Below are 12,150 nucleotides of genomic sequence, written 5' to 3'. Positions count from 1 at the left end.
TTAGGACTTTCTTCCTTGAATCATGAAGTCTCTTGTGGCAGAGACTATGTGATCTCTCACCAAACCATTTCCATTTTCCTCCCAGGCATGCGGCTAGGGTGTGTGTCCTAGCCTCCCCTGCAGTCAGGTGCAACCATGAGACTGAGTTCCACGCAACGTGGGCAAAAGTGATGTTTGCTTCCACTGCCACCCCCAAGCCTGGTCCATAAAACCTCCTTTGCAATCTTCCAGGCTCCCTCTTTTACTGATCACTGGCTGGAAGCAGAGGAGCCAGGAGAAGATGCGGGGTTTAACCTGGGGACCTCAGACCCCCAAAGAGGTTCGTGGACAGAAATCAGAAGACCTGAGAAGTTGAAAGGGGAATTAATATGCATCTTTATTTTCTCCAGCTAACTGACATTTAATAGTTTCTTCAATTATGAATGAAAGCAACAAACCACAGTAAAATTAACAGCATCTGTAACTTTGCCACTAATAGAAATGACAGATATTTTCATATCACGTTACAGTGGTTGATGAGATCCCAAAATGCTGTGTGATCATCGCCATTGTGACGTTATGGTAGTTCTTATTATAACAAGTGCATATATCACCATTTCTTTAATATTTTGATAACTGTATTTCAGTATTTTTGATGTTGCTATCTGAAGTCATTCACTGTATGCATTTAAAAATAATATTTAAAAAATATTATTCTGGGTTTGGTCCTTAAGCTTCACCAGACTGCCAAGCGGGTCCATGACACAAAAAAGTTTGAGTTCCTGCCTTGCGGATGGTGGGCCCATGAGATAGAAGGATCCTGGAGTCCTGAATGACTGCTTAGAGCAGACCCCTCCCCTTCTTCTGCTCCCTCGCTCATTCTCCCATCAATTCACATTAACCTGTGATGTGAGAGGGAAATAAACAATTGCTTCAACAGTTAGTCTACTACCGATTTGCTTCCCTACGAAGGTAAGTAGGGAGGAAGTTAACATTCGTGCTGACGTTAACATTCTGAAACTCAGGTTGCCAGGTCTCACTGGCAGGCATCCCGCTGCTGGACTTTCACCTTTGTGATGCTCAGCGAGGGCCCCTTGGGATTCAGCAGAATGAGAGCACCTCGTTCCCCAACATTCTCAGCCTGCGTTCTCCCTCGGCTGTATCCAAGTTCAGCTTGGGAAGGGGCATAATGCAGCTGGTGTGGTTGCTCCTAAAAGTGGCATGAAGTAGCATCTGCCTGTGTACACCACAGTTGTGTAAAAGCACCCAGCTGACCAGCTCTTTAACCAGGAGACTTAAAGCAGTGAGCCATGGAGCACTCCATAGCACTCTGTCCTTTTCCTTTCAAAATTAATATTTCTTTCACTGGGGAAGCCATTACTTCTAAAAAATATATACATTTATTTATCTATTATTTTTTCTTTATAAATTTATTTATTTTATTTATTTTCGGCTGCACTGGGTCTTTGGGCAAGTAGGGGCTACTCTTCTTTGCGGTGCCCGTGGGCTTCTCATTGACGTGGCTTCTCTTGTTGCGGAGCACAGGCTCAGTAGTTGTTGTGGCATGTGGGCTTAGTTGCTCCGCAGCATGTGGGATCTTCCCGGACCAGGGCTCGAACCCGTGTCCCCTGCATTGGCAGGCGGATTCTTAACCACTGCACCACCAGGGAAGCCCTATATTTATTTTTCAAGTTGGTTTTAAAGCAAAAAAATTCTGATGTGTTCATCAAATTTGGTAATTAAATGAGTGAAGAGATTGTGATTACCAGTGGCCAAGCATACGCTTCTTGTTATAAGTTTAGCTGAAAATCGCTTTTTCTTTCCTTTTCTTTTCCTGACTTAACAGAATATTTTCCCACAATTCTATTTTAATGGGCTCCTAATGATGTTCTATGTATTTGCTTGTATGTTATTGGAGAGCAATGGGTTTATAAGCTTAATGAAGTTGATGATTATAGAAGTTCAAACCAAAATCACATCTGTAACATATGCAGTTCTTTTTTTAAACTCAATGTACTTGTCAGTAGCTGATGCATCAATATTGTTTGACTTTTAGCCTTTTACATAGGCATATGGGCAAACAAAATACTGTAACTACATTCCTAGGTTCCCAACAGTTAAGCTTCGAGGAAGCATATGACACACTTAAAATTAGTTTTATAATTTAATTTATTGTTTGAGTAGATATGTAATGCAGACAATATCCAAACAACATAAAAGATCATCTAGTGAAAAAGCAAGTCCTTATCTTTCCCTTGCCTTCTAGAAACCCAGTTTCTCTGAAAACTACCACTATTACCCATTTCTTATATATCTTTTCAAAGGTATTCTATGTATATTTAAATAAACATGTATATATTTATTTTCCCACACAAATATATTATACTTAAATGCTTTTTTGGAACCTTTCTTTTTTAACCTAACAATATCATCCAGAAGATCTTTCCGTATCAATGTATGAAGAACTTTTTCCCTTTCTGTATAGTATTCCATCCATTTTAGGGATGTACCATGTTCTGTTTAACCAGTGCCTATTAATGGACATTTATGTGGTTTCCAATCTTTTGCTATTATAATATTGCAATGGATATATTTTCCCAGTAATGTCACTTTGCACATATGAAAGTGCCTGTCTGTTAACCAAGTACCAAGGAGCAGAAGCTATGAGCATTTTTATTCTGAGAGATACATAAAGGACTATGTTTATACAATCATGTCTTTATAATGACCAATGTTGGACTCTTCCACTTGGGAGGAATTCTCCCCAAGAATTCCCATGATGCAAGGAGCCAGCAATTCGCTTGGCCTCTCTGGGCCTTGCTGAAGGGCTAAGTAGGTATAAGAGCCTAGACCTAACGATGGTCAACCAGAAACGAATTTGCAGGATGCAGAGACATCTGGGAGCTTGGGGTGGGGAAGCTAAGACAGGGGTGAGAGGAATGGGCTAATGACATATAGAATTAAGACCACCTGGCTGAAGATGCCAGGAAATGCACAGGTTAGGGAAGGGCAGCTACCTGGAAAAGATCATTGTGCACTTGTAGTGAAGGGGAGAGACAGAGAGAGACAGAGACAGAGACTGAACACGGAGCCTGGAGTTACAAGACCCAGCTTTGGATTCCGGCTCCACCACTTACGAGAGCTGTGTGAATCTGGGACCAATTATCAAGGCAAGGTTGTTGTGGGAGATACAGAAAGGGTGCATGTGAAAATGCTTGGTTAACAGTTTGAACTTTTTTTTCTTTTTTTCTATTTACTTCATTATTTATTATTTTTTTATTGAAGTAGAGTGGATTTACAATGTTGCATTAGTTTCAGGTATACAGCACAGTGACTCAGTTATATATATATATGTATTCTTTTTCAGATTCTTTTCCCTTATAGGTTATTATAAAATGTTGAACAGAGTTCCCTGTGCTATGCAGTAGGTCCTTGTTGGTTATCTATTTGATATATAGTCGTGTGTATCTGTGAATCCCAAACTCCTCATTTATCCCTCTCCCCCAACCCCGCACTTTCCCTTCTGGTAACCATAAGTTTGTTTTCTATGTTTGTGAGCCTCTTTGTTTTGTAAATAAGTTCATTTGTATCTTTTTTTTTTTAGATTCCACATATAAGCAATATCATATGATATTTGTCTTTCTCTGTCTGGCTTACTTCACTTAGTATGATCATCTCTAGGTCCATCCATGTTGCTGCAAATGGCATTATTTCATTCTTTCTCATAGCTGAGTAATATTCCATTGCATTATATATATATATATATATATATATATATATATATATATATATATATATATATATATATATATATATACACACACACCACATCTTCTTTATCCATTCATCTGTTGATGGACCTTTAGGTTGCTTCCGTGTCTTGGCTATTGTAAATAGTGCTGCTATGAACATTGGGGTGAACTTAACAACTGTTAGTGGAATCTGAATGAATTTACGTTTCAACATGTCTAGGCACAAAGGAATACTAACTTCAGAAAGTTCATCGGGACATCAACTCCATAAGAACTGGAGCTGTGTCTCGCTTGTTCACTGCTGTGTCTGCTGTGCCCAGAATTGTGGCTGGTGCTGAACAGGTGCCCGATGAATATTCACTGAAGGAGGGAAGTTCAGGCCATCTCTGCTCCACTGAGGAAGGAAATGAACCAGAGAGAGAAGGAAATTAACCAGAGAGCCTGGTTAAGGCTGGAGATAGAGTTTTGAGAGTTACACACTCATAATTATTAGTCCTAATCATTCTTTATAAGGAAAACCTAACAATGCAGGTATTTTATGAAAATTTGTCGATTGCATAAATGAATGGACGAATGAATGAATGAACTTTTCAGAGTACTTTCAGAAAGTATTTCATGAAGTCGATGAGTTCCCCCAACCCGAGAGGAAGAAAAAGATTATTTTTATTTGAAATATTTATGTTACAGTGACTTGAACGGTTGACAAAGTTATTCTATATTTTACTTTTTTGTATGTTTGACTATTTTTTGACTTATGTTTTGCTTGGGATAAATTAACACATATGTTGTTGGTCACATATTTCTAAAGTCTGTTTTATGTCTTAATGTAGTTTCTGTCTCCATATGGAAATACCCAGATAAGGAGGAAATTCCTCAAACTTTCTCACTGATTAGGGTTTTTGAAATTAAATGAGGAAATTGAGGTAAATGATCTCAAATGCTCCCTTTTGGCCTAAAATTATAGAATTTTGAGAATAAAAGCACAAGGGGAGAGCAGAGGTTAAAAAAAAAAAAAAGCCTGGGATCCCTGTGGGACAGAAGTCACGTTATACTTGGAGGATGATAATAAACACCTCACATTTACAGAGTGTTGACTAAGGGCCAGGCCTACATACCTTGTTTCACTTAATCCTTACAATCCCTATAAAACGGATGTTGGAAATTCTGCCTGGTGTCCAGCAACTGGAAGGGAGGAGATCATTCTAAGCACAGACCACGATTCGAAGCAGCAAAGTTGCCAACAATAACATGCTTTGTAAAAGTAATTGCTGCCCCAAGTCAAAGAACTGTTCCCCCCACCCTTCCCCCAGCTGAAAGGTCTATTAAATCTGGGGGTGGTCTCTCCAGCTACAAAGACACACAGAGATAATGTCATCTTTGACTCTGAGGGACAGGTTTCTGTGTGGTTATGACTTCATGTAGCAGGGCTTTTTTTTTTTTTGCTGTATCCCTTTCTCTAGAATTAGTTCTTTCCTTAATTGGTGATACTCTTTCTCCTTTCTAGTTTCTACTTCTGTTGTGAACTGACCTAAGCCAATGTGGCAGCATAGAGTTCTCAGGTTCTTTTTATTCACAGCGGGTGTATATCAATGATCAGAAGTAGGTGAGGACTGCAGATCTCTGAGCCCATCATCACACTACAGGTAATAAACGCAAGGCTCAGACAAATTCTGCTCCCACACAATTATTGATTATTTATAAAATTTATTTATTGACAAGCAGGCATCAAAGCACATAACTGAATGACTTCTAGTTCTTGCCCTTTCGGATGCTCCAATTACTTCCTGTTTGAATGGCACATTTGGGGCAAATGCTGCAACATCCTAGAGGTGCAGTTCAGTTAAGCTTGTAGTTGTCAGGCAACCAGAATCCTCCAAGCCAGCAGTGGACTTGGGACTATTCTGGAATTCAGCCTTAGGAACCATTTTACTGTGTGAAGAGATTTATATTCTTAAACCCTGTCCATTCAAGGACAGGCAGTGTTTCTACATTATTCTAGCCTAGTAGCTGGCAAACTTGGTGCAAAGGCCAAATCTGGTCTGTGCCTATTTTGTAAATAAAGTTGTACTGAACACAACCATGCCAAGTCATTTAGTATTGTCTAGGACTGATTTTGTGCTATAACGGCAGAGTTGAGTGAGTGTGACAGAGATGGTTTGCCCGCAAAGCCAAAAACAATTTACCATCTGAGCCGTTTCAAAAAAAAAAAGTTTTCTGACCCCTGCATTAGCCAATCCACATATATTAAGCACGACCGTTTTCAGCAATGAAAACCCATTGCTAATATCCACTTTGCTAATTAGCAAAACCTCTGGTATAGATCAGAGATAAATATAGCTGAAGTGCTTACAGCAGCTGCTTCTGGAGTGTGGCCTTCTTATTAAATATTAGATGACACCCCCAAAATATGCAAGTTCTACTAGGGTAATAGTAGACTCAGAGTATTTATTAAAACTAACACACATTTATAGAACATCGTCAATTTTGAAATTTTAAAAGTTAAGTTGCAGTCATCATAAGACTTTCTTTTATTGCTTCTCAAAGCTCATTTTTGTTAATGATTATGATTAAATTTTCAGGTACTCTCACATCAATATTAAGCCCAGAGTTTAAAAATTATGTTATCCAGTTGGATCTCAATGCAATAGCTAAGATAGAGCAGTTTATTATTATCCCATTTTACAGAATGAAAAACCTAAGGTCCGAAAGTATATCTACTTTTCTCACAGTTGCAGAACTGATGAGTGATAGAGTGAGGCTTGAATCTGAAGCTTTTCATTTTCCATATCTTACCGTCTCTTCTCTACACCATGATAACTTTCCAATAGCAACAATCAATTGATCTTTTTTTTTTTTTTTTGGAGCAAACTGCAGATTCTAACTTCAGCCAATAGAAATATACTCTGTCTTCAGAAAAAAAAGAAAAACATTCTCAGAAACTTCTTGATTATTTTGCAAACAGACTTTGACTCCTTTCTCCACATTGTTTATTCTCAAAGTTGTAGAGCCACCATTGGGTTGAGGGATTGGTTATTAGAGGTGGGGAGAAATTTCCCAGAGGAATCAAAGGAATGAAGGTAAATGCTTGAAAATGGATCTGTTTCAGCAACCACATAAAATGAGACCCTACAGAGTCAAAGAAGTCTTTGAAGGACCACCCCGACTTAGAAGTCTGTAACTGTAGCACAGCATAACAAGGCTCCAGGGCTAGTCATAGACTCAGACATGTTAGAAAAGGAAGAAGCTCATTATTAGGTCGGCGAGTTCACTCCACCTCGCTGTACAATGCTGGGTTGTTCTCCCAGCTGTGCTGGGCTGCATGGGAAATTAATTTATTATTGATTAGCGGGGGGTTATGAGAACTGGTGTGGCATCTCCTCAGCCTTTTCTCAGCCACTCTTCCCCATGACTGTGACCTGCAATTCCCCATAATCTATTCCTTCCCATCCTATGGAATCATCTTGGTTGGATTTAAGCCCATAATTGGTGCTGGTGCATTTTGCTTCTTCTACCTGCAGGTTCTGAGTTGGAGACGGGAGAGCCTTTCCTCCAAGACCGTCCCTTCATCTACATGGGCTCTAATGGGCCTCCATCATTACCATAACTGGGGAAGAAGAAAAAAGGGCAGGTATTGTATTCAGGAATAAGAATGTTAAGCTATGAGCCCAAGAAGGAAGCTAGAGGGCATCTTTCCAGACCCTAGTGTGATTGTCTGCAGGTGCCTTGGATGATGTCATAACTATATGGATTTTAACAGCCATTGAGAACCCCCATTGGAGACTTTTAAAAACAACTTTAAAGCAACAAGTCAGTACTGTAAAGAGACAAAAATGAGTTCAGGTTTAAGTCTACCAGTAGATGGTAAAAAAGCAGTAATGTTAGAAGTCCGTGTGTGTGTGTGTGTGTGTGTGTGTGTGTGTGTGTGTGTGTGTGTGTGTTGAGAAGACTCTAGTCTCTTAAAGATAGTTTCTCATTTCTGAACATCTGAGAATCTTCTTTGTGATTCTTCTAGTTGACTTTTTGATGATGCGTAGAAATAGCAGTGCCAATGTTGGGAACAAGACAAGACTTTCAAAAGTTTGAGTTTGAGATTAAATATTTATGATCCAGCCTAAATAGAAGAGTGGAGGGGGAGGACAATGAAACCTTGAATACTGATTTTGGGGGAGAAGACTTATTCCTCTTTTAAAGATAATTTACTTGCCACATAATACAAACTTTAGGACTATGTAGTGAATCATTCAGGATGGGTTAGGTTGTCCTGCGGAAACACACAACCTCAAAATCTCAGTGGCTTAAAACAACCAAGGTCTATTTTTCATCCATGGAACATACCCATTATGAGTGTTGACTTCAATCTGGAACACAGGATTACAGAACGGCCGCTCTACGGAACAGGTCTGATCATTGTGACAGAGAATAAGAGCTTTGGAAGGACTTGAATCAGCAATTAAATGCTCCAGCCCAGAGTAACGTTTGCTCACAACTCATTGGCCAGCAGTGGTCATGTGCTCCATTCAATCACAAGGGCCCAGGAAGTATAATCCTACCAAGTACCTGAAAGGCAGCTGAGAATATTTGTAAAATAGTACTAATGACTTCCACATGTCATTAAGATTGACAGGGCAAATTTTGACCTGTAGTATGTTCAAAATCACACACGTCAAATGCTTCTGGTAAGGCTGACTTTTAAAAAGCAGACAGTATCTAGAGGATCTACCCGATGGTTCTCTGCACTTGGAGGGTAAACATGGGGATCTCCTGGAAAGTTTGCAAAACACTGATGCCTGGGTCCCACTCCAGGGATTCTAATTTAATTAGTTTGAGGTGCAGCTTGAGCATCAGGATATTTTAAAACTCCCTGAAGTGATACTAAGGTACGCCCAGAGTAGAGAGTCAGTGATCTCGTCTAAGCATCAGGGCTTTACCGTGATTTTCAACTCCAATACTATCTCTTGTAAGCATCAGGGCTTTACCGTGATTTTCAACTCCAATACTATCTGTCCATCTGTGTGGCCTTAAGTCAATTAACCAGTCTGGGTCTCTGTTTTATTATCTGTGAAATTAGGCGTGGAATACAATGACTTCTACAGATACTTCCAGCCTTAAAAATCTCTCCTAGACTACTGGTATCTATTTATAAGGAGTTTCAGAGCTCAAGTTAATGTGTAAGTGCAGCCAAATTACTCTGTAAGTTCATCTGGTTAAGCTCCTCTATCTTCGATAATGGAATAAAGGCAATAATTGGCAGGAGTCTTTACCAGGTAAGTAGCTGCGTTTTCCCAGCAAACCAGGAAGCCTGGCCAGACTTGGGGATAAAGTCATGTTATAAGAAAAGATATGAAGTTAACTTGATCTCTTGGTTATTTGTGGACTGAGGGTGAACTTCCTGCTCTAAGATGAAAAAATTGTATGACCTAAGGCTATTCAGATAAAAATAAATTTTAAGAAGCCACTTCCCTCAATTCTTCTTGCTGAAAATGAAAAAGTTAAAGGTTTCACAATTTCTTCACCGTGTAATCCTATCTCAGTGCTGTCAGTGTCTTAATAGCGTATTGATTGGCTCAAACTCCTGCTATCTTTAGAGAAGCATTATTACTCTGTTGGGCCAAATATAAAAAAGTACTTTAAAAGACCCTTTTAAGAGTTTTTTGATTTTTCAAAAGCTTCTTAGGGGCGTATTGAGCTTCCCTGGCAGCTGGAATTAACTCTACAATGCTCTTTCTCTATTTCTGACACAATGAATTCATCTGAAGCCGGCAGGTTATCAATGTCTCACAGGCGGGAGAAGATAAGGGGGTCCTGGAGATAAATTAATGTGGTAATTAGTTACACGAACACCTGTATTTTTAGGCTCTTTGTAAGTGCTACCGTTGCATTGGAAACTCGTGATAATTATCAATAACCATCTTAAGTATGTGAAGCTGAGTAGTATTAAGGGGTAGAAAGTGAGGAGAGGAGAAGATGGATTGTAAAAATGAAAACTGTTAGTGTGCAAAATAGCATTAAACTGTTTTTCAATTATCAAAATGCCTGACAGCTGAAAAAAGACAAAATCTTCATTTATAGCTCTACTATATTTATTCAATGTCTGCATCTCTCTTCTTCAGTTATTAGAAAAAAGCATCAGAATAATTTTTATTGAATGCTTAGAAAAATATTTGATGATAATACACCAAAATGTTATCACTGTGGGCGATGGTATTGTGGGTGAGTCTTTTTTCTTCTTTTGGGAATCTCTATGTTTCACTACTTTTCTCTGTTGAGCAAAAAATTTTTTACCTTCACTCCTTCACTGTGTTTTGGGGAAAATTACTTAACCATCTTGAGCCTCATTCTGTACCTCAAAATGAAGATAATAATAGTATCTACCTCAAAGAGTTGTGGTATTAGATTAAATCGCATGAAATAGCTGATACTTGATCATCTTTTGACCTATGAACTTGGCAACTTGAAATGGTTCAATGTAGTAGTAAACATTTAGCATTGTGCCTGACAAATACTAAGCACTCAGGTAATATTCACTGTGAAAGAATGTTAAGGAAATACAGAGAGAACAAATTTAAAAATAGATAGGACATAATACGCAATTTAAAACATTACGTTTATGGAGGTATCATTTGCATATAGTATACAGTTCCAGAAAAGCTGACAAACGCATACAATTGGGTAACCACAGTCAAGATACAGAGCAATTCCATCATCCCCCACAAAATGCATCGTGCCTCTGGTAGCCAGCCCCTCCCCCCTCCCTAGCCCTTGGCAACTGCTGATATTTTTCTGTCCCTATAGTTCTGCCTTTAATATGAATTTCCCCCCTTACTTGAATTAACTCAGTGTATTCATATGCCTCCTTCCTACGTGGACAAACACTTTCAGAGACAGAAGGGAAGTCCCTTCACTCTGGCCAGCCGCTGATGAAGTTCCTTGAGAGAAGCCAATTTTAATTTGCTCTGAAGGGTAAAGGATGCGGAGTTCAGGGTGTGAAGGGGGCAGGGACAGGCATTTGCTGAGGCTCGACTTCCAGGAGTAGAGGTTCATTCCTCGTGAAAGGAGGCGAGAATGTGCTCAGGCAGCCCGTTTTGGCTACTTTTCCTGGGATCCAGTGTAGTTTTGGACTCTGATTTTTCTGTTGATTGTAACATGTACACATGCTTGTTGGAGGTCTCAGGACCTAGGGGTCATTTTAAATTCCGTATCTCCAAATAGCGTTTAGCAAAGAGCCCTCTTCAGCCCGGTTCTCCTTTTAGAAAAGTGCCCAACCTGTGGGTGTAGGCGAAGCTCTCCTTTCTTGGATGCTGGGGCACTCTCATTGTCATGCTCTCTGAGGTATTTTTTCGTGCCCTCTTAGCATCTCTTCATGATATCACTTGGCTGCATATTATTGGCCATAGCATCCAGTTGACTGGTCTTTATCATCTTGAAAATAGAATGGCACTCTACTGTGACAAGCCTGCAGTGCTCCCTTGGGCTCACAGGATGAAACCTGGATTCCTTTGCCTGGCAAATAAACCCTTCACCATCTGACCCCACCCGAATTTGAAGAGCACCATTAATCAGTTTGATTTTGGGGGGCATATAGAACCCAGTACCCACCAAATAGAGAACCTGGAACTTTTGCAAGCATAGGTTACTTATTAGCTAGAAAACAAATTACAATAAAATTTTTTTGGCATCACAGACAGAGGCTGCTTCCCATAGTGGAAAAGTGCACGGACTTGGGAGCCCACCTGCTTTTCTTTGGATCCTGACCATTCCTAGTTCTATGAGCTTGGGACAGTTACTTAACCCTCCATGCCTCTGTTTCCTCATCTGTGAAACTCAAAGGCTTGTGGTGAGGAAAATGGTAGTCCCTTAATCGTGTCACACTCTCCCAGGATTCTCTACCTTTGCACTTGCTGTTTCTGCCTTGGAACATGCCTTCTCTGCCTCTTTGAACACACAGGGAATCCATCTGGCAGCTTTATTGTACGGAAATTGCTGGGATTGCTGTCTTCCCACTGATCTGTACCCTCCCTGAAGTAGGAATAGCACCTGGAACTTAATGAGTATTTACTGAGTACTCAGTATTTACTGAGTGTTTATTACAGGCAAGGCCTTATTTACCTTTTACATATATTAATTCATTTATCTCCATAGAAACTCCAAGAGCTGGGTACTATCATTTTGCCCACTTTACAGATAAGGAAACTGAGGCTATGTAATTTGCCTAACTTCACCCAGCTAGGGAAAAGTTAAGATGGATTTCAAAGAGTCGACATTTGTAATCATTGGGCTGTATCGAGAGTAGGATCAACTAACTAAATAAGAACTACAGTCCAGTGCTTCTCAAATAATTGTGTCCATGAGTCACCTGGGGACTTTGTGAAAATGCAGATTCTGATCAATAGGTCTGAAGCGGCATCAAGATTCTGACTTT

This window comes from Balaenoptera physalus (assembly GCF_965194825.1).
Source record: "Balaenoptera physalus genome assembly, chromosome: 3".
In the NCBI taxonomy this organism is placed as follows: Eukaryota; Metazoa; Chordata; class Mammalia; order Artiodactyla; family Balaenopteridae; genus Balaenoptera; species Balaenoptera physalus.
Note: the sequence above shows the minus strand (reverse complement) of the source record.